At 53.5% G+C, this 23,164-nt stretch overlaps 1 protein-coding gene and 1 pseudogene across 1 annotated transcript in view; both read left to right on the forward strand.

Moving 5' to 3' along the window:
- Nucleotides 1-23,164, forward strand: part of LOC138999431 (zinc finger protein 211-like) — a 36,210-nt gene continuing 13,046 nt past the window's right edge. The window contains exon 1 of the mRNA XM_070401520.1: nt 1-46. The gene's annotated coding sequence lies outside the window, so the exon portion shown is untranslated. The remainder of the gene's footprint in view (nt 47-23,164) is intronic.
- Nucleotides 2,637-5,502, forward strand: LOC139000367 (zinc finger protein 551-like; annotated as a pseudogene).

Raw genomic sequence — 23,164 nt, forward strand, 5'->3', positions numbered from 1 at the left:
CCGGCGCCGCTCGGGTCCCGCCGCCCAGGGCGCAGCGTCCGGCGCAGTGAGTCCCCGTGGGGACCCGGGGTGTGAGGGGAGGGAGGGCGCCGGGCTGCGGGGCCGCCGGGGGAGGCCGTGGGGGGCTGAGCCGGGAGGGGGCACCCAGGCCTGGTTTGTGTCTAAAGGCGACGGAGAGGACGAGCGGCGGGTCCGGGAGGAGGTTCACTTCCTGCTCCGGGCGCCGGGGCCGGGGGCGGTTGTGAGCAAAGAGGGGCCTTGAGCCCCGAGGGCGGCGGGCATCACCCCCCCGGGGCGGGGCCAGGGCCCTGAGCAGCCGGAGCCCCTGGGTCCTGGGGGGGTGCCCGGCCCTCAGCCCTTTAGTTCCCGCCGGTTCCTGCGGGCGCAGAGCCGCTGGGGGACGGGGCTGTGGGGCTCCTGTCAGGGCCTCACTCTCTGGTGGCCTCTGAGGTCGTGGGGTCCTGGGACTTTGGACAGACAATCGGCCCAGAATCCTAAGGCCGCGACAAGGGATTTAGGATGTGGACCCTGGTTTTGGGAACCGGTGCAGTGAGATGTGGGAGCGTCAGCCTGACTGTCTCATGTCCCGGGTGTGATTGCAGCCAAGGGCACAAACCACGGGTGCAGGCTCCTCCCCTGCTCCTGCCCTGCTGGGGTGTCCGGCAGGAGGCACCCTATCTGCTCTTTCCCTCGCGCCCATGTTTTCCTCTGTATTCCCGCTCCCACGCTCTCTACAGTCAATGGAGAAGTGTCCTCAGGTGAGGATGTGTGTGTGTGTGTGTATGTGTATGTACATGATTAGGCTTAGAAAGGAAGGGGGGAGAGAGACGGAGAACATCAATGAGTAAGAAAGAAGGCTCGTGTGCTTATATACAACCCCTATTGGGAATTCAGGCTTCAGCCCCAGCGTGTGACTGACCAGGGCTGGAACCTGTGACCTCTCAGTGGTGGGTTGATGCTCAAGCAACTGACACCATCAGCCAGGACCGTAGATCACTTTGATACAGGGATCCATGGTCAGGATGGTAATGGCAGTGGTAGCTCACAGGGACAGTGGGACCCTGTGGACGGGTTTCCTGCTGGGCCCATTTGTGGGAGGTGGGTGTTATAACACAACAGAGGGACAGAGTGGTCATGTAGCGTGTTGAGGAGAGATGATGGCTTTGCAGTGGTCAAGGCCTTTAAAGGATGAGTGGACATGAGATGAATTGGAGGCTGAAGAGTAATTCACACAGGATGAGGCTAAGGCTGGTACATAGTTACTTCTCTAAACACTCACCATGATTTTTGCTGGGACCCTTGGTGTGGCCTGGGCTGTTGCAGTCAGACTGGTGGATTAGCTTAGAGGCTTGAGTGGTCATCTGTGAGACTCACTGGGCTTGGTGCAGCGGGCCATCGGGGCTGGGACTTGAGTGACGGGTAAGTGGAGAGATGTTGGCTGTGACTGCTGAAGGGACATGAAGTGCAGCACCAGGGGAGGTGGGCTGTGGGAATCTGAGATCTGATTGTGTTTCTCAGTAATTGAGGTTGAAGGAAAATAGAGTCATGGAGAGAGGCCTTCGTAGAAGGTCTCAAGGCTGCCTCTATGAGTGTGGACTCTCAGCGTCTGGGTAGGTCTTGATCCCGTTTGAATTTGGCAAGAATTCTCTGGACCACACCTGCTGAGTAATGAGTAAGAGGCCAAGGAAATGCCTGTGGGGGCTGGGGCTGTGGGAGTGCAGGTGTGAACAAGGTGTGGGAGAAAGAGTCATGTGCCCTTGGTGAGGGAGTATGAATTGTGAATTCATGGCCACAGGGCCCTGACATTGATTTTAGAATAAATGAAGGGTGAACCCATGTCTGCTGGCGTCTCGGTGATATAATGCGGGTAATACAGGTAATTGCCTGAAAAGAGGGGTGTTGTGTTGCTACATGCCAGGTTCAGAGCTTAGATGCCATTTACCTACCCAGCTGCCTTTTGTTCTGATCCATAGGAATGGGAAGCATACCAATACAGCCATGTTACCTGGGCTTGAAACTCTCCACTGGCGTGGGTAAAGCAGAAGGGTGAGAGAGAAATAGGTTATGGAGATGAAGGTTTTGGAAATGAAGGTGATTAGGAAACCACTCATGCTCACCAAGGCAAATCTGTGTTACCTTCGAATTTGTACGCCTGGGAAGGAAGCTGTGTGAGAGAAGTGTCGTCAAAGAACTATGTGCAGCAGGTAGTGCGAACTGATGGCCTCAGCCCCCTGGAATGAGGGTGTGAGGGGGAAGTGTGATGCCATGTATTTGGTGTCTTTGAGGAACAATCTGGGGGACAACAAGGAGACTGCCTGACAAGAGCAGCATGAAATCACTCACATCTCTCCCCGTCCTATGTTCTTGACACCCACGTTATTGACAAGGGGCAGTGTGGCCTACGTGTGAGGCCAGAGCTCAGGTATCTTCTCTCTGCTCAACTGCCTTTATTGCTGTGGGAAGACGCAGCATCAGTAGGAATATAAGAAGAGAGTGACTTGCATGGGAACAAGGCCTGCTGTCTCCTCTGAAGTGTGGAGTTGAGGGAGCAAATAGTTGTGGGGTGGAGCATGATGAGTATAAAGCCCTGGGAGAGAAACTGATCATGGACTGTACTGTCCCCATCATGACAGGATATGGACTTTGAGGACGTGGCTGTTGCCTTCTCTGAGGAGGAGTGGGGGCTCCTTGATGAGGCTCAGAGACTTCTGTACTGCGAAGTGATGCTGGAAGTGTTTGCACTTGTGTCATCTGTAGGTAAGACCTCCAAATCACTCTTGGTGTGCTGAGGTGATGTCCTCTCTTCCTTCATTCTCCAAACATAGATTTCTCTCTCTCTCATAGCCAGGCAATGGCTCTGCTAATTTCCCCCACCGTCATGTAAAATGGGCATGGCTGGCAGGGGCGAGCTCTGGGGAGACCCCTGAGCAAAGGTCTCTAGGAACCTCGCTAACACCCACTGCCTCAAAGGTGTAGCAAGTGTCTGGGAGTCAGGAGCCTTGCAGTGAGCTTACTGGGTCCCAGCTTTTAGTTACTCTTCCCGGGAGGGTGACTGGATCCACCTGCATGGCTTCTGCTTCTCCCTCCTTCCTCTAACTAAGGGTTCTTTGTGACGGCCAGTGCCACGTTATGGTCTTTACTGACATGAACCATGAGCTGTTCTTGTAAGACCCTCCTTCAACTGTCCGCAATATTCTCTTCCCTGAACACAGTTCAAGCTGTGATGATCTGGGCCAGTGCTGACTGCTCGCATCTGCAGTATCTCCCACATTAACCTGCACATGTCTTATGAGGTGCACGTACGTGCTTAAATAGTTCTCGACAGCAGTTACTCCTTTTTTGAACTTTACTTGGAATAAGACCTAATCAATCTGCACAGCTTGCCCCTGTCATCATCAAAGAAGCCCTGCTGAACGCTGTTAGCAGAAGACTGGGCTGGAGATCTGGCTTCTCTTCCATGAGCTGCCTGCCATGTGTTGCGTCATAACTCTGGCGAGGCCTTCCCTGTTTTGTGATGTTCAGTGGATGAGACTTCACAGCAGCCTCTCATTAATCCTTCCTGCACCTCTCTTATTTTCAGACAGTTGCATGGAAACATATGGATTATCTGTAAAACACTTTAGCAATTGGATTTCCTCTGTCACCACAGCCAACACTCAGTTCCTCAGCATTTCTGTCTTTCAGGTTGTTGGCATGAAACAGATGAGGAGGCCTGTTCTGAGCAGAGCGTATCTGTACAAAGAGAGTCACAGGTCAGGGCTTCTAAGACAGAGCCAGCAACCCAGAGGACCCATCTGTGTGAGCGCTCTTTCTCCACGATCAAAGCTATTCTGCACCTGACTGAGTCACAAGCAGCAGACTTTGAGCATAAAGCCTTCTTCAGTGACGTATGTGTGAGAGACTTCTGTTTCAGTGCAAATCCTCACCTGCAACAGAGGGAAGCCAGTGGAGAGAAGCCCTGGAAAGAAGCTGTGGACAGGACCTCGTTTGTGACCAGGTGCAGCTTCCGATCTTGGGTGCCTTCAACCAATACAAAGGTTGGGAAAGTTTCCCCAGGCATCTCAGGGCTTCTCCAGCACCGGGCAACTCTCAACACTGGGGAGCCACACAGTGAAAGTCAGATTTCACAGGAATTTGTTGGTGGAAAAAGTCATCACAATTGGAGTGGACATGAAAACCCTTCCAGCAACAACGGGAAAGTCATTCGACATCAGAGTGTCTGCTCTGAAGAAGTGAATAATGAGGGTAACAAATGTGGGAAAGTTTCTAGACATACATTTAACCTCAATCGACATAGGAGAGTTAACATTAGAGAAAAGCCCTATGGGTGTACTGATTGTGGGAAGTTCTTTAGAAAAAGCTCTACCCTCATTCAACACCAGAGAGTTCATACTGGTGAAAAGCCCTATGTGTGTGGTGATTGTGGGAAGTCATTCAGCCAAAAGAGTAACCTCAACAGTCACCGGAGAACTCACACTGGTGAAAAGCCCTATGTGTGTGGTGGTTGTGGGAAGTCATTCAGCCAAAAGCGTAGCCTCAGCAGTCACCAGAGTGAACACTGGTGAAAAGCCCTATGTGTGTGGTGATTGTGGGAAGTAGTCATTCAGTCAAAAGTGTAGCTTCAACAGTCACAGGAGAACTCACACTGGTGAAAAGCCCTATGTGTGTGGTGATTGTGGGAAGTCATTCAGTCAAAAGTGTAGCTTCAACAGTCACAGGAGAACTCACACTGGTGAAAAGCCCTATGTGTGTGGTGATTGTGGGAAGTCATTCAGTCAAAAGGATGGCCTCAACAGTCACCAGAGTGCACACTGGTGAAAAGCCCTGTGTGTGGTGATTGTGGGAAGTCATTCAGTCAAAAGTGTAGCTTCAACAGTCACCAGAGAGTGCACACTGGTGCAAAGCCGTATGAGTGTAGTGAATGTGGGGAATCATTTTGCTCTAGTCACCTTAAGAGAATTCACACTGGAGAAAAGCCATATCAGTGTACTGATTGTGGGAAGTCATTCAGGAAACGCTGTAACCTCATCCAGCACCTCAGAGATCACTTTGGAGAGAAGGCTAATGAAAACAGTGATACTGGGAAATCATACAGGGAAGCCACTGCTCTCACACATCATCAGAGGGTTCACACTGGAGAAACGCCATATGGAGGTGGTGATTGTGGGAACTCCTTCAGCCAAAGCTCTTATGCTCATGGGCCACAACAGAACCCTGTTATTAGACACCTGTCTGTTTTTCTTCCAGCTCTGCCTTTTATTGCCTCTACAATCAGGCAGTTCACATTGAGTCTCTGAGCCTGGTTTCCTCCCCAGGAAATAGATGGTTAAGCCATGTCAGCTTGCGGAGAGGATTAAGTGATATAATTCTTGTGAAGCATTGAATCCAGGGCCTCACAGGTGTAGTGAACATTGAGTAACTTAGCTCCATAGCTTCACAATGTGTGCTGACTGCAGATACGCAGACATTGTATGAAATGTTGACTTGTTGGTCTTTGTATCTTCTCAAATTTTGTTGTTAAATGAATAGGATAGGATTGTGTATGTTGTCTCATATCCTGCTGTTTCTTGTAAAAATGTGAAATTTGTAAATTAGAAATAAAAGCTCTGACAGCTGGAGTGGGGCTGTTGTGTGAGTGTCATCTCATGCACAGAAAGGTTGCCTGTTCCTATCCTGTTGAGGGCAGAAGCCAGTTTCCTGGCTAGATGCCAGTGGGGGGCGGGGGGGATGCAGGAGGCAGGCAATCAGTGTTTCCATCTCATTTCCTGTCTAAAAGTCAATTTAAATATATATATCTCCATTTAGGTTTGTAGCCTTCAGGAATAATAGAAATAACGCATTTCACCCTGAGGAGCATTCTGAGCTTCACTTAATCTGAAATATTTCTAAACATGAGAACAGTTGCAGACAATACTCTCCAGATTCCTGAGTCAAGACCACAAATCCTAACTTCTTCATTTCCCAGTGCCACTGCCCCCCCCCCCGCCCCAACCACCGCCTGCAACAACAGTGTTTACAATGGTCAGTGCCTGGTATCATTATCTGCAGGGCCTGGAAAATTACATTCCCCAAAGGGCAATGTGCCTAATGGTGGCTGGGTTTAGCCAATGAAAACCCAGGAGAAGCACATGGTCCCAGTGCTTATTGGTTTGGGTGGGACTTCCATTATCTTCCATGTGGTGGTTACTTTGACCTTTTTATTGTGTTTATGGAGGCAGAGGGTCCAGGACTGGGTTACAACCAGGAAGGGGCTTCATGGGCAGCGGCCCGGCTGTGCAGGGTGTGTCAGGCTTGTGGAGCCCCCACTGGCGGGATTAAGGCCTCGGTGCCTCCCAGACTCCTCTCTCCTCAAAGGGTTCAACTCAGCCTCATCCCATTTACCCTCCATCCGACGGTGCTGGCGCGTGTCTGGTTCTGCAGCCCAGGTCACAGTGTCCAGAACAGTTAGTCCTTCGTGGGTGATGTGCCCTGTGGTCCGGGAAAGGGGTTGTGGGCCGCACGCAATGCCTCTGTGAGGACGTGGTGGTGCGGCTGAACCAGGATTGTTCAGCAAAACCCAGGCCTGTTTTTGTGTCTAAAGGCGACATCAAGAGGCGAAGTTGTGCGTGAGGAGTTTTACTTTCATTATCAGGAAGCCGGGGTCATCGTTTGCCGTGATCAGTAGATGGACATTGTGTGAGGCAGGGTTCTGATGTTTTCCCAAAAATGCCCAGAGGAAGAACAGTCTAGAAGGGAGAGGCCAGCAGGAGGGCGGTAAGCAGGACCCTGTAGGTGATGAGGTCACTGGCAGGTGCGTCCTGGACTGAGCCCCGAGGAAGCCGGGCAACACCTGGCCCTGGGGCTGGGCCAGGGCCCTGAGCAGGCGGAGCCCCCGGTTCCTGGGGTGGGTGCCAGACCCTCAACAGCCCTTTAGTTCCCACCGGTTCCTGGTGGTGCAGAGCCACTGAGGGGACTGGGCTGTGGGGCTGATTTCAGAGCCTCACACTCTGTGGCCTCTGAGGTACTGGGGTCCTGGGGCTGTCCAGCCCCTTCTTTCCCTGGGACCTGGGACCTTGAAGAGACACTCAGCCATGAATCCTGCGTCATGTGGGTGAGGACACTAGGGGGCGCCAGCTCCCCTCCTGCAAGTGCCGGGACCGGGAGCCTGTGGGCTGCCAACAGGGAAGGAAGGAAGAGGAGGGGTGTGAGCCGTAGGTGCCCTGCATGGCGGGAGCCTGGTGCGTTCACCCCGCAAGACGCAGCAGCCGCCCAGTCCAAAGGGCAGGGGCAGGTGGAGGCGGCAGGTCTCCTTGAGCTGCAGGAGGAGGAAGGACAGGCCTAGAGCGAAGGCCCCGGCTGAGCTCTATTGTATATTTTTAATAAAATGTAATGTGTATTTTTTATTGTCGATGGTGTTGAGATGTCACACATTCCCTGTGCCTATGTCCTTTGGGGGTCTCTCCCCGTCCCCAGTCCCCTGGGGGGCCTGTCGGTCTGTCCCCGTGAACCCGGCCTCTGGCCCCATCTCCTCCCCCAGCGCCCCTGGCAGCGCCAAGTCACCTTCACTCCCCAAGGTCACGGCCAGGGCGGTGGGAGAAAACTACATCACCCAGAAGGCACTGCGCCCGCGTCCGCTGAGGTGGGCGCGTGTGGGTTCCTGAAGGTTCGGTTAGGGCGGGACTTCCGGTATCGTCCTCGAGGCGGACATTGTGGTTTCCGGTAACGGACCTGCGGGGCTCAGCGCGCGCCTGAGCGTTGGTGGCCAAAGGAGGGGTCGGGGGAGGCAGCGTCCCCGCTGCGCAGGGCGGGCCTGAGGCGGGTTGAGCCCCAACACCCGGGACTGGGGTCCCCGAGCCTCCCCGACTCCTCTCCGCGGACAGAGGCCCCTCGGCCTCACCCCATCGGACCCTCCAGCTTCGGGGCCGGCGCCGCTCGGGTCCCGCCGCCCAGGGCGCAGCGCCCGGCGCAGTGAGTCCCCGTGGGGCCCCGGAGTGTGAGGGGAGGGAGGGCGCCGGGCTGCGGGGCCGCCGGGGGAGGCCGTGGGGGGCTGAGCCGGGAGGGGGCACCCAGGCCTGGTTTGTGTCTAAAGGCGACGGAGAGGACGAGCGGCGGGTCCTGGGGGAGGTTCACTTCCTGCTCCGGGCGCCGGGGCCGGGGTGGTTGTGAGCAAAGAGGGGCCTTGAGCCCCGAGGGCGGCGGGCATCACCCCCCCGGGGCGGGGCCGGGGCCCTGAGCAGCCGGAGCCCCTGGGTCCTGGGGTGGGTGCCCGGCCCTCAGCCCTTTAGTTCCCGCCGGTTCCTGCGGGCGCAGAGCCGCTGGGGGACGGGGCTGCGGGGCTCCTGTCAGGGCCTCACTCTCTGGTGGCCTCTGAGGTCGTGGGGTCCTGGGCTGTCGGCCCCTCCTCCCGCCCTGGGACCTGGGGACACTCAGCCCAGAGTCCTGAGGCCGCGGCTGGGGCTTTATGACGTGGACCCTGGTTCTGGCAACGAGTGGAGTGAGAGGTGGGGGTTCCTCCCAGACACAGGGACCAGAATGTGCAAAGGCTCAGAGTGAGGAGTGAGCTGGTTCAGGAACGGGCAGGTGTCCATTTAAAAATGTATTTATTTTAGGTATAGATGGGGGGAGGGCGGGGGGAGGGGGGGAGAAACATCCATGAGGGAGAAACGAGGATCAATCTGTTGCAGGCATGTGACCTGACCGGACAGAGGCCTGCAGCCTCTCAGTGCATCATGGGTTGATGCTCAAGCAACTGAGACCCATCAGCCAGGGCTGTAGATGACCTCAGTATAGGGAATAATGGGCCCTAGCTGGTTTTTTTAAAGAAATATATTTTATTGGTTGTTTACAGAGAGGAAGGGAGAGGGATAGAGAGTAAGAAACATCGATGAGAGAGAAACATCAATTCAGCTGCCCCGCCCCCGCCCCCCCCCCCCCCCCCATGCACCCGCAACCAAAGTACATGCCCTTGACCGGAATCGAACCTGGGACCCCTCAGTCCGCAGGCTGACGCTCTATCCACTGAGCCAAACCGGTTAGGCATCCCTAGCTGGTTTTGCTCAGTGGATAGAGCTAAGCCTATGGACTGAAAGATCCCAGGTTTGATTCAAGTCAAGGGCACATGCCCAGGTTGTGGAATCCATCCCCAGTAGGGGGCGTGCAGGAGGCAGCCAATCAATGATTCTCATCATTGATGTTTCTATGTCTCTCTCCCTCTTCCTTCCTCTCTGAAATCAATAAAAATGACAATATATAAGGAATCACGCTCAGGATGATAATGGTAATAGTTGCTCAGATGGGACAGTGTGGGTCTAAGGACTGGCTTTCCTGCCGGGACCCCTGTTTGTGGGAGGTGGGTGTCACAGCACAGCATAGGGACTGAGTGGTCATGTAGAGTGTTGGGGAGAGAATGGTTTCCCAGTGACCAAGGCCTTTAAAAGATGAGTGGACGTGAGATGAATTGGAGGCTGAAGAGTAATTCCAACAAGAGGAGATGAGAGTTGGTACATATTCTCTAAACACTCACCAGGGTTTTGCTGTGACCCTTGGTGTGACCTGGGGTGTTGCAGTCAATCTTGTGGATTAGCTTAGAGCAGGGGTGGGCAAACTTTTTGACTCGAGGGCCACAATGGGTTCTTAAACTGGACCAGAGGGCCGGAACAAAAGCATGGATGGAGTGTTTGTGTGAACTAATATAAATTCAAAGTAAACATCATTACATAAAAGGGTATGGTCTTTTTTTTTTTTTTTCTTTAGTTTTATTCATTTCAAACGGGCCGGATCCGGCCCGCAGGTCGTAGTTTGCCCACAGCTGGCTTAGAGGCTTGAGTGGTCATGTGTGAGACTCACTGGGCTTGGTGCAGAGGACCATCGGGGCTGGGACTTGAGTGACGGGTAAGTGGAGAGATGTTGGCTGTGACTGCTGCAGGGACATCAAGTGCAGCAGCAGTGGAGGTGGGCTCTGGATATCTGAGGTCTGATTGTGGTCTTTTGTGTGTTTATAAAAATTCTTTATTATTGAAAGTCTTACATACGTCTCCTTTTTCCCTATTGACCTCTCCTGCCCACTCTCACCCTCCAGCACAGGCCTCAACCCCCTACTGTCTGTCCCCATTGGTTATGCTTATATGCATCTACACAAGTACTTTGGTTGACATCTTACCTACCCCTCCTCCTCTCCCCTGTCTTACATCTGAGGTTGACTGTTCAATGCTTCCATGTATCTGGATTTATTTTTGTTTCATCTGTTTATGTTGTTCCTTATGTTCTACAAATGAGTGAGATCATGTGATATTTATTTCTCTCTGATTGGCTTATTTAGTTTAGGTCCATCCGTGCTGTTCCAAATGGTAAGAGTTCTTTTTCTTAGCAACGTAGTGTTCCATTGTGTAGATGTACCACAGTTTTTTTAATCCACTCATCTGTTGATGGGCACTTAGGCCGTTTCCAAATCTTAGCTATTGTACATTGTGCTGCTGTAAACATAGGGTTGCATATACAGACAGTTCTCAGGTTATGTCTCGTCTGACATAGGTCGTTTTGTGGTTACATCACCATCTCCCATTTACTTATAAAACAAAAATTTCCGTCATTCCGACATATGTACATACGGGCTTTATGTTTTTTTTTATTTATTTACCACAAGTGAAGGTCAGGAATTATCTTCTTTTTTTTCGAGTCATTTTTTTTTTTATTAACTCTTTTTTTGGTTCACAAGAACTGATTTATTTTCATTTTTTTAAAATATATTTTTTACTGTTTCACTTCATTACTGCTGTGTATCAGCTCCATATGAGTGACGTAGGTGCTTATGTAAGTGGGTTTTGACTTATGGTGAAAGTCTCGTTACATCACACCATAGGAACAGATCTCAGACATAGCCCAAGGACCTACTGTATTCTTTCTCGTTGATGTTTCTGATTTTTTGGAATGTATTCCCAGAAGTGGGATTTCTGAGTTAAATGCAATTTCCATTTTAAATTCTTTGAGGAAACTCCATATTGTTGTCGTATTCCCCCCGCCACACACACACACACACACACACACACACACCCGTGGCTGTGCAAGTCTGCATTCTCACCAGCAGTGCACGAGGGTTCCTCTTTCTCCACATCCTCACCAGCACTTGTTGTTTGTTGATTTGTTGATGATAGCCATTCTCACAAGTGTGAGATAGTACCTCATTGTCATTTTGATTTACATTTCTGGGATGATTAGTGACTTTGAGCATGTTTTCATATGTCTCTTGGCCTCTTCTGTATGTCCTGTTTCAAAAAGTATCTATTTAGGTCCTTTGCCCATTTTTGACTCCATTGTGTATCTTCCTTTTGTTAAGTTGTATGAGTTCCTTATATTTTGGAGATTAAATCCTTACTGGATGTAACATTAGCAAATATGTTCTCCCATGCAGTGGGCTCTCTTCGTGTTTTGTTGATGGTTTCTTTTTGCTGTACAGAAGCTTTTTATTTTGATGTAGTCCCGTTTGTTTATTTTCTCTTTAGTTTCCATTGTCCTGGGGGATGTATCTGTAAACATATTGCCACGGGAATTGTCTGAGATTTTGCTGCCTATGGATTCTTCTAAGATTCTAAGATTTTAATGGTTTCCACTCATACATTTAAGTCTTTTATCCATTTTGAGTTTATTCCTGTGTATGGTGTGAGTAGGTGGTGCTACATGCCAGGTCCAGAGTGTAGATGCCATTTATCTACCCACCTGCCTGTTGTTTAGGGCTGTTAGAGTGATCCATAGGAACGAGGCAGCATACATCAGTGTCACTCAGGCTTGGAAATCTCCACTTGCGTAAGGGAGAAGGGTAATACAGAAATAGATTATGAAGGTGGTGAACTATAATTTTGGAAAAGAAGGTGATTAGGAAACAACCAGTTCTCACAATAGCAGATTTATGTTATCTCTGAAGTAATGCCTCTGAGAATGAAGCCGTGTAAGAGAAGTGTGTTTCAAAGAATTATGTGGGGCAGGTACTGCAAAGTGGTGGCCTTAGCGTTCTGGGGTGGGGGCGAAAGGGTGAAATGAAAGAAGAAATTGACTTTGATGAGACTAAATCCTGGTGTCTTTTCTGATGTGGGGAGTAGAGGGAGCCACTGGGTATGGAGGGTGGGGAGTATGATGCATATAAAATCGTAGGAGAGAAGCTGATCAAGAACTGACTGTCCCCATTACCACAGGATATGAACTTTGAGGACATGGCCATTGTTTTCTCTCAGGAGTGGGGGCTCCTTGATGAGGCTCAGAGACTTCTGTGATGTGATGCTGGAAGTTTTTGCACTTGTAGCATCTGTAGGTAAGACCTTCACATCTCGCTTAATGTCCTAAAGTGATGTCCTCTCTTCCTGTATTCTCCAGCGTAACTTTCTCTCTCCCACAGCCAGTCCATGGACTCTGCTGACTCACCCCCTTTCTTGTCCACCGTGCTGCGGCTGCCAGTGCTGGGCTGTGTGGAGAGTCCTGAGCAATGAACTCCTCGAGCATCCCTAACACCCACTGTTTCCCAAAGTGCAGAAAGTGTCTGGAGTCACGAGTATTACAGACAGCTTCCCCTCAGAGGTATGGACAGTCATCCTGAGGGGGCACCAAGCTGGAGGGCATCCTGCCCCTTCTCTCCTGGCAGGTAGGCCCGGCTGGCCTCTGATTATCGGGAGATGGTGGTCTTTCTGAAGAGATCACTTAGCACGTCATCTCGGCAACTGGGGGAGTGTCCTCCAGAGAAGAGAGGAAGAAGTGAAAGGCAGGCGTGAGGGCAGGAGTGTCCTCAGAGAGCCCTCCCTTTCCCTACCCGCCTCCCCAGATGTCCCCTGTGTAGGCCATGTGGCCAGGACCAAAATTTCCCCTCCTACGGGGCCTGTTCACAGCCTAGCATCACCCCCAACACACAGCGCCTTTGGTCAGGATGGCTAGGGCTTGGCAGCTGAGTCAGCGGAGGCACCTGTGCAGTCAAGGCTGCCTCTGTTGGGTGCCCCTCTCTTTGGTATTAGGTCCCCAGGGCCTGGGGCAGAGAAGGACAGCGACAAATGGGGCTGCAATATCCCATGCCAAGGTGGGGCGATCACACCAAGGCCTAGAAGCAGAGGCAGCAGTGAACACGGAGCCCTGGGACAAAAGCCGGATTGCGCACCTCACGGGCTGTGGTCTGAATGGGAGCCCCTGGCTGCAGACCTGAGCTGGAGGTCCTGGGAGGCCAGCCCTTGCTCTATCCATGGCTCAGAGGGTGAGCCCTGAGCAGCTGGGAGAAAATCCTCATCTCTGCATGGTGATTTTGACCGCAAAATCAGTTTTACCTTGTATTTTGTGCTTTTCTGCAATCTCTGAATTTTCTACCATGAACATAGACTCTTGTCAAAGGTAATTGAAGAAAAAAGAATTAGGGAAAAACCCCTAAAAGACCTTCAAGTACCTTGTAGTAAGACAGGGGATAGGCTCTCCAAATACCATTGAGAAATGCATGCGGTTGGAGTTCTAGGAGCATTAGGACAAGGCTGTTTTGCCCAGAGTCTGGCTCCAGGCCGCCTGAGGACTGTGCGCCCAGAGCCACGCCCTCTGTTGGGATTCCTGCTCCTTCCGCACTCTCCCTGGACCTCTTCCCCCGCCGCACAGACACTCAGTGTCTACACTCACCGTGAAGTTTGAAGCACCCACCTCTTACCACTTGAAATTGGGAAAATTTGGCTTTAAGTCTTGTGCAATGGACCAGACAAGCATCCAGTGTATGAAGTCAGCATGCGGAGCACAGAGGAGGAGATGTGCAGACTGCAGCAAAGGCAGAGATAGTGCGACTTCCCAGCAACTAGCTCGGGAGAAGGCGAAGGGCAGCCCAGGACCTGGCAGCCCAGGAATCAGAGCAGATGCATGAGATCAAGTCAGTGCTGCACCCACCAAATGGGACAGTGTGATGGTCACGCATTTACTTTGATGGGGACCTTGTTTTATGGTGACAGTGCTTTGCCATTGACAGGACCGATAATAACCTTTCCTTGTAAAATAAAGGCAAGTGGAAATGGTGAGTCGATTTGAGGGGAAAGATGTAAGTAATCACAGAGGTGATATAAGCAGGGCAAAATCAGAGAGATGGTACAAGGACAGCTGAAGACAACACAAGGCAGTAGCTCAAGGCATCTGGACCAGCACTCCCAGCTCTGTCAGTGACTGTGAGCTGATGTTCTGTCTGTCCACTGCTCCTCTCACTGATACATCCAAGATGTCGCACACCCTTAGCACAGCCCCAATGTCACTCTGGACTGAATCCTGGCTCGGCAACCTGGATCCAATTATTCAAAATGCTTGAGTGGAGCAATAAATACTTCAAAACATAAAACGTATCTAAAAAGGGACTTATCTGCAAAAGCCAACGATTCCCTGCTCTGACAATGAACTTGGAGTAAAGGGCAGTGGTTTGTGACTTAGCTGCTCAAAAATAGCTCTTAAGAAAAAATCTTCCAATGGAGGCCGCACATGTGAAGAAGCACAGTGACCACTGATGAGCTCTGCACTGCACACGGGCATGACCTTCACGCTGCAGGTCCTCAAGAAGGGGTAGCAGTCAGCCAGGGGACTTGCTGAGCACGGACATTGTGGGCCAAGGACCTGTGTGTGTGTCCCGAGGCTCCTGGAAAACTGCACTGTGCTGGAGTCCGGCCCAGAGGCTGTGACCACTCATCTCTTCTGAAATCAGAACCCACCCTGGCTACTTCAGCTTGGGGTCAGCAGGAGGCATCCACTCTGTGTCATCTGGCCTTTAGGTACTGGAGTATTTTGTTATTTGTGGGTTTTATGTACTGTTTCTTTTGTGATTTTTTATTTCATTTCAGAAATGAAGGAGGGTATATGGTGAAGACACTAATAAATGGAAAGGTTTGGAAACCCTTAGTGTCGAAAAAACTGAGAGGCTAGTTAGGAGAGGGTGGCATGTCAGCGGAAGACCAGAATCTTAGACATTTAGACAGAGCTGGGCAGCCTACGGGAGACTTGTCCTTGCTTTTGCTTCTCCAAAAGTGACTCTCTTTGCACCCAGTTGCTAAATTGTTATCCCCGGATAACCCAAGAGAGAAAGGGGAAAAAAAACCCACACGATAACAAATGAAACCACATTTCCTAAATGTACTTGGAAAATGCAAATCCTCTCCAGCTCAGGAGTGATGGAAACATTGCGCAGGGCAAAACCAGAATCAGGACTCAGTGAGTCATTTATGCTCTGACTCCATTCAATGAATATAGTGGCACCTTGTGCCAGTGCTTTACTTAGCACGTGAGGAGAATTCTATATTTCTCAAAAAGTATCCTCGTTTGAAGTTTAAAGAAAGTAGAAATAAATGAAAACAGTGGATGTAAAGGGCAATAAATTGCAGCTAACCAGAAATGGAGGCTTTCCAATGTCATAAGAAGGACCTCATCTGGGTTCTAATCCTGGCTCTGCCGCGGAGCAGCACTGTGCTTACTCAACTCGCTTCCTTTCCTCTTCGATGCTTCAATGTCCCTGTCAACAGAAGGGACAGGTGGGAGAGCGGAAATTCTATGATTTCAGCAGAGAGGCCTTGCAGGACTCATGGTGATTTGACCTCAAGGCTCTGCTGGCACAGGACAATGTGAAGGCCCAGCACCCGGGGCTCAGGCCCCAGCCTAGGGGAAGTCCTGCAGGACAGTGGCCTGAAGTCTCGGGGACCAAGCCGGCCCACAACCGGGGCTGCTGATCTCTGGAGAAGGGAATGTGTTTGTGAATCACCCTGGGGTCCAGTGACTCCAGAAGAATATAGGGAAGACTGAGTTCCTGTGGTTGAAGACCATGCGTGCTGGTCCAGGTGTCTGACTCAAGCTTCCTTCCCAAACAAATACATGGTTTTCTAGGTCCTGAAACCTTGAGACAAAACCTGATACTCCTGCTTTAGTGGCTCTAAACCACAGACTCTCTGTTCCCTTAAACAAGCTCATGGCCAGCTGGCATTCACCATCCCTCACAGGAGAACCCTGAGGGCAGGATGGAAAGAAACTCTGAATTGGCTCAGTGCTGGGAGGGACCTGCCATGGAGTAGAAGATGCAGACCCAACAAACTGCTCACTGCTCTAGATGCTACAGCTTTCCCCACTCGTGAACATGCAAGCTTCCTGTTCTGTGTTTAAGTTACTGCTGCTTGAATCAACTCACTTCTTGGGAACAGGATCCCGGCACTTCTGTGGATCCGTAATTCTGTATTCTTCTTCCTTTATTGTATGTAAGGCACTGGACTTGTCTCTATAATGGAGGGGAAAGAAAAAACAGACTTGATTCAAAATTGACTCACTGGCCCAGGCTGGGAACTGGCGGAGAAAAGCCGGCATTTTTCTGGGACTCAGACATCATGGTGCTCATGACCATCGTGATCATGGAGTTGGAAATATGGAGATGGAAGCACGTGTCATGGGTCTGGGAACCCTACATGTCGAGAAGACCTGCTGAAGCATCGAGGAACAGGCTGTACATCATCTCAGGAGAGCAAACCTTGAACCATCTGAACCTCAGCTCAGAAATGCCTGGGCCTTGACAGGTCAGACCCTGGTTCTCTTGCTTGAAAATGATTCTGCTGGGTTGAGGCAGCTGCTCAGGCTCCTTCGGCCTTGAAGCTGATGAGGTCCCACCTAATTCGAGGGCTCTTCTGAGAGTCACCATGAAGTGAGCAGCCCGTGAACAGTGATGGCTCACAAACCGCTGGGCCCCTGACTGCTGACCTTGCTCTGCTCCCAGCATCTGTGGCTCGGCGTCTGTTCTTCTAGTTTGTGTTCTCTTCCCACAGCCCTGCTGCTGGGCCTTATGCTAGAGCCCTTTCCTGTCTGGCTCTGACCGACCCCCCACCCCTAGGCACACAAACTCACGGAGGACAGGCCCCGCAACCTTCCCCGGGCTGTGGAAGACTCCGCTCGAAGCAGACCCAGGAAGCCTGCCAACTCCCTGGCCTCCTGCAGACACTGTCTAATGCAGAACCATCATCAGATCATCCTCATGGGTACCAGGCCCTGCTCTTCTAGTTAGCACCTGCCTGCCCTCTGTTGGGTCATTTTTACCAGCTGCATTATAGAGAGCCCATTTCAGGCCACAGTCATTTCTACTCTAAAACTATAGTGTGGTTTTCCATGTAAACCATCCTTGGTAGGTGGTGAGCCCCTTGTACACAATCTCGGAGAACAGTGAAGCATCACCATGACCTTGGAGGCTGGGCCCGTGCCCCTGTGGTCACTGTGACCACGTCTCTGTCTCTCACGGCCAGTCATTCCCGATCACAAGCAAGGACAGTCTAGCAGCACAGCACCGAGGGGTGAAGACCACCCTGGACCCACCAGATGCATTCGGATTACCTGACGTCCAAACCACAAGGTGTCCAGCACCCAGCCTCTTCCTCCTGCCTCATCTCTGGCAGCTCCCTCAGACTTGCTGGCCGGCATCTCTTAAACACTCACTCCCAGTGAATCCCAATCATTAGTGAGACATGGATGCCTTCCACAGCTGAGCGCCGCCTGCCCCAGCCGTCCCTTCTGCCACTGCCGGCACTTCCCTGCACACAGACCACACCACGCTCCAACTTCACCTCCCCCGCCTCCTGCCCCACTGGACAGCCTTGTCCCATCCAGGTCAGCAGCAGAATTCCAACTCCCACCACCTGCTGCCTTCTCCGCCTCCATAAAGTTCCTCAACACCTATGTGGGGTGCACACAGCTCTGCTCACAGCCCATCACGCCTCCTGGTTCCTGGCCATCGGGTCACTGGTTCTGCGGGCCTCACAGGGCCTACACCACAGCCAGGTGTGTGTCCTGTCGGCAGAGGGAGGACAGCCACGGCGCACCCACAGCCCTCCTCCAGCCCATCAAGGGGAAATCAGACACAGGAAGGGCTCAGCCTGGGAGCTGAATTCCTTCCCTTGGTGCCCCTGTCATGTTTTTAAATTGAACTTAATTCTAAAAGCAGATGCAGAATTGTCTGGCAAATGGCTGTGTCTTTAAAAAGCCAACAAAAGCCAAACGCCCCTCCTTGCAGAAAGCAAGACCCATTCCAGGAAACAGAAGGATGCCCTGGCCCTGTGTGCCCTCAGGGTGTGTATGATGTTGAACCATTGCTCGAGGCCTGCCTCCAGCTCTTCATTGAGGGTCTCCAAGTGCTGGCTGCTGGCCTTTTCCTTCTGTAGTTGCATCCTCAACTCTTCCGCCTGCGGAGCCAACAACCCAGCCCACAGTCAGGTTACAAAGTGAACTTGGCTTTAAAGCAAAACCCACACCTGTCACCCCACGGGTCTCCAATCCCCCGGCTCGCCCATGTTTCCCGGACACCACCCAGTGTTATCCGCTTCCAGACCTGCCAGTTCTCCTGCAGCTCCATGCACTTGATGCTGCTTTCCTGCAGGACCAGGGAGGTGCCCGCAGCTCCTGGACTGTGCCCTGGAGGGTCTGGTTTTCTTCCTCCAAGGCCAGGATTCGGATGGAGGCTGAAGAGCAAAGTGGAGTCAGAGCTCAGATTCCAGGAGCTCCGCTTCCCCTCTCTGCCCCAACCCTGAGACAGCCCTCACCCCGAGCCCTAGATCTGAGCAGCTGTGGCTGGGCAGCTGGGTGCCCCTGCTTTTTCCCAGGGGGCTGTTGCTGTCCCTTGCCCTTGGGACAGCAGGGTGCTCTGGGCGCTCTGCCCAGACTGTGGAGGCCTGGGCATGGAGCTGGACGCCAGGAGCCCTGTGTGGACAGGCATGGGTGAGCCCCGCCCCTTACATGCACTGAGCCTTGTTCTCTGCACTGTCTTGTAGAAGGCTCCGGTTGTGCTCGGCCAACATCTTGATCTGGCTCCTGATCAAGTGACATTTCTCTTCTTCCCAAGTCTGCCTCATACACGTGAGCACTAAAGCCCAGATCAGCGTCTCCCACACCACACGCCCCTGTGACTCCACTGCTGGGAATCTGTTCCCAAAAGAAGAAAAAGTCAACAGCACAGAGATGCCATTTCGGTGTGATCACACCGGTCGGACGGTCCAACATGGCCCACGACATGGGGATGGCCAAGTGCACTTTCCAGTCAGGCAGCCACTGCCAGGTGTGGCCACTGAGCACTGAACTCGCAGCCAGTCTGAGCTGAGACGCGCCTGCACTGCAACATATGCAGCAGGTTCTGAGGAATTAACAATGTAAACTCTCCCATTCATAAGCTGCCCTACAGGGGTGCAGGCAGTTACCTGTCTACCTCCTGCCGCAGCCTCTCGTTCTCCTGTGCGGCCAGGGACTTGGCCTGCTGCTCTTGCTGCAGGGCCTCCTGCTTGGTGGTCAGGAGGTTCCTCAGGTCCTGTAGCAACTCCTCCTGTTGGAGCTGGTCCTGCTGCCTGAGGAGGGAAACACACCCGCTAGGCACAGACTCACAGGAGCCTGCACAGCCAGCCAGTGTGAGTGGCTTCTCTGCAGAGCTGAGGGAGGTGGGGATGGGCAAGGGTCACCTCCAACCATAGACGCCCACCTTCCCTCTCCCCAGTGTGTCTCCAGGGTCCCTTCCAGTCCCTGTGAAGCAGAGGGTCCAAGGGAAACACGAGGGGCCACAGGGAAGGGGGGCCAGGAGCCCTGGGGAGCCCACCAGTCATCCCACCAGTGGCCAGCACTCACCTCAGCCTGTCCGCCTGGCTCCTCTCCTCCCCCCAGTCCTGTCAATCCGCAACATGGCCAGTATCCCTGGGAGGCCATACCTGCCCCGTCTCCCTGCCCTGCCTGAGAATGGCTGGTCTGAGCTGCAGCTGAGCGAGGGAACTGGTCACCCAGGAATCACTGATCAATGACCAGGACACGGATGTGGCCATGGACGCTCCCTCTGGCAGGCAGGGTGCCAGGGGGGTATGCGCTCTGGAGGGCCTACCTGCTCGGCCCTGTGCGCCCTCGGGTGTGTATGATGTTGAACCATTGCTCGAGGTCTCCCCCCAGCTCTTCATTGAGGGTCTCCAAGTGCTGGCTGCTGGCCTTTTCCTTCTGTAGTTGCATCCCCAACTCTTCCGCCTGCGGAGCCAACGACCCATCCCACAGTCAGGTCACAAAGTGAACTTGGCTTTAAAGCAAACGCCACGCCCATCACCCCACGGGTCACCAAGCCCCCGGCTCGACCATGTGTCCTGGACATCACCCAGCGTTACCTCCTTCCAGAGCTGCTAGTTCTCCTCCTACAGCTCTGTGCACTTGAGCTGCTCTCCTGCAGGGCCAGAGAGGTGCCCCGCAGCTCCTGAACTGTGCCCTGGAGGGTCTGGTTTTCTTCCTCCAACGCCAGGATTCGGATGGAGGCTGAAGAGCAAAGTGGAATCAGAGCTCAGATTCCAGGAGCTCCGCTTCCCCTCTCTGCCCCCGGCCTTGAGACAGCCCTCCCCCCGAACCCTAGGTCTGAGCAGCTGTGGCTGGGCAGCTGGGTGCCCCCGCTTTTTCCCAGGGGGCTGTTGCTGTCCCTTGCCCTTGGGACAGCAGGGTGCCAGGGGGCTCTCTGCCCAGACTTTCGAGGCCTGGGCATGGAGCTTGACGCCAGGAGCCCTGTGTGGACAGGCGTGTGTGAGCCCCGCCCCTTACATGCACTGAGACTTGTTCTCCGTACTGTCTTCTAGAAGGATCCAGTTCTGCTCAGCCAACATCTTGATCTGGCTCCTGAAGTGACATTTCTCTTCTTCCCAAGTCTGCCTCATGCACGTGAGCACTAAAACCCAGATCAGTGTCTCCCACACCACACGCCCCTGTGACTCCACTGCTGGGAATCTGCTCCCAAAAGAAGGAAAAGTCAACATCACAGAGATGCCATTTCGGTGTGATCACACCAGTCGGACGGTCCAACATGGCCCACGACATGGGGATGGCCAAGTGCACTTTCCAGTCAGGCAGCCACTGCCAGGTGTGGCCACTGAGCACTGACCACGCAGCCAGTCTGAGCTGAGACACGCCTGCACTGCAACATATGCAGCAGGTTCTGAGGATTTAACAATGTAAACTCTCCCATTCATAAGCTGCCCTGCAGGGGCGGAGGCGGTTACCTGTCTACCTCCTGCCGCAGCCTCTCGTTCTCCTGTGCGGCCAGGGCCTTGGCCTGCTGCTCCTGCTGCAGGGCCTCCTTCTTGGTGGTCAGGGGGTTCCTCAGCTCCTGGAGCAACTCCTCCTGTTGGAGCTGGTCCTGCTGCCTGAGGAGGGAAACACACCCGCTAGGCACAGACTCACAGGAGCCTGCACAGCCAGCCAGTGTGAGTGGCTTCTCTCTGCAGAGCTGAGGGAGGTGGGGATGGGCTGGGGTCTCCTCCAACCCCTCCTCCCCCCCCCCAATGTGTCTCCAGGGTCCCTTCCAGTCCCTGTGAAGCAGAGGGTCCAAGGGAAACACGAGGGGCCACAGGGGAGGGGGGACAGGAGCCCTGGGGAGCCCACCAGTCATCCCACCAGTGGCCAGCACTTACCTCAGCCTGACCGCCTGGCTCTTCTCCTCCCCCTAGTCCTGTCAGTCAACAAGATGGCCAGTATCCCTGGGAGGCCATACCTGCCCCGTCTCCCTGCCCTGGCTTAGAATGGCTGGTCTGAGCTGCAGCTGAGCGAGGGAACTGGTCACCCAGGAATCACTGATCAATGACCAGGACTCACCTGTTCCCCCGGACGCTCCTCTGGCAGGCAGGGCGCCAGGCGGGTATGCGCTCTGGAGGGCCTACCTGCTCGGCCCTGTGTGCCTTCAAGGAGTGTATGATGTTGAACCATTGCTCGAGGTCTCCCCCCAGCTCTTCATTGAGGGTCTCCAAGTGCTGGCTGCTGGCCTTTTCCTTCTGTAGTTGCATCCCCAACTCTTCCGCCTGCGGAGCCAACGACCCAGCCCACAGTCAGGTCACAAAGTGAACTTGGCTTTAAAGCAAACCCCACACCCGTCTCCCCACTGGTCACCTGGCCCCCAGCTCACCCGTGTGTTTGGGACACCACCCAGCGTTACCTCCTTCCAGAGCTGCCAGTTCTTCTCCTGCAGCTCCGTGCACTTGACACTGCTCTCCTGCAGGGCCAGGGAGGCGCCCGCAGCTCCTGGACTGTGCCCTGGAGGGTCTGGTTTTCTTCCTCCAACGCCAGGATTCGGATGGAGGCTGAAAGCAAAGTGGAGTCAGAGCTCAGATTCCAGAAGTTCCGCTTCCCCTCTCGGCCCCTGGCCTTGAGACGGCCCTCCCCCCGAACCCTAGGTCTGAGGGGCTGAGGCTGGGCAACTGGGTGCCCTCCCGTTTTCCCAGGGTGCTGTTGCTGTGAGCACCTGAGGGTTCCTCAGGCCGTTGTGGCCCCTGTGCTGGCTCAGCTGGGTCCATTAGGGGAGCCCCCAGAGCTTAAGAAGAAAGGTTTCCTTGGAGGTGCCAATGCAAAACTTCAATCTGGCGGAACCGCTTCTTACTAATTCTAACCTGACTATCTATTCAAGGATTTCAGAGACTCACCGAGCCGGCAGTGATGTGTGGTCTGTGCCAGCCCTCAGAGTGGGGGCTCTGCTGGGGGGTGGCAGGCTCGGTCATTGACCAGCATGTCTGCGGGTGGAGAGGCTCTGGGCGGGTGGGCCCAGCACTGCCAGCCCCGGGCCAGGTCCTTCTGGTGGAGAGTTTGTTGTGCGATTTCACGATGGCACAGAAGAATGAGACAGGAGAGAGAAATGGCTTCATGTCCAAACGAGATGGAAACCTAAGGCAGACACAGAAAAGGGCAGGTTTCCTCTGTTGGTTCGAATCAGCGAGAACGCAGAACAGAAAGGGGAGCACAGACCCGAGAAGAACGGGGGTTCCCGGCCCCTTCCTGCCCCAGGAGGGGCGTGACTGTAGGTAAAGGAATGTGTGAGGGACCAGGCGCTCCCTCACCTGTCCCTCCAGGGCCACATCGTCAGCCAGGGGAGCCTCCTCACACTGCACTGCTGCTAGGACTGCACCCCACCTGCTTCTTCTGCCCCCCCCCCCCATTCCCGGGGCAGGAAGGACCTGGAGGGGACGCTGGCTCTCATGGCCCCACGTCACACAGGACCTCATCGCCCAGCAAGGATGCGGCACACACCCTGGAGCCACAACAGACTGAAGACCCCGAGGAGCATGGAGCTCAGCAGGGGAGCAAACGCACCTTCGTGGCCCCAACTGCAGCTCAGTGCTGACCACACACCAACACGCATGATCTTAACACACAAAAACATGCCAGAGGCTGTGCCCTGACAAGGCTGCAAAGGACA

This window comes from Myotis yumanensis, unplaced genomic scaffold (assembly GCF_028538775.1).
Source record: "Myotis yumanensis isolate MYYU_CA2020_CCGP unplaced genomic scaffold, mMyoYum1.0.hap1 SCAF_23, whole genome shotgun sequence".
Taxonomy (NCBI): Eukaryota; Metazoa; Chordata; class Mammalia; order Chiroptera; family Vespertilionidae; genus Myotis; species Myotis yumanensis.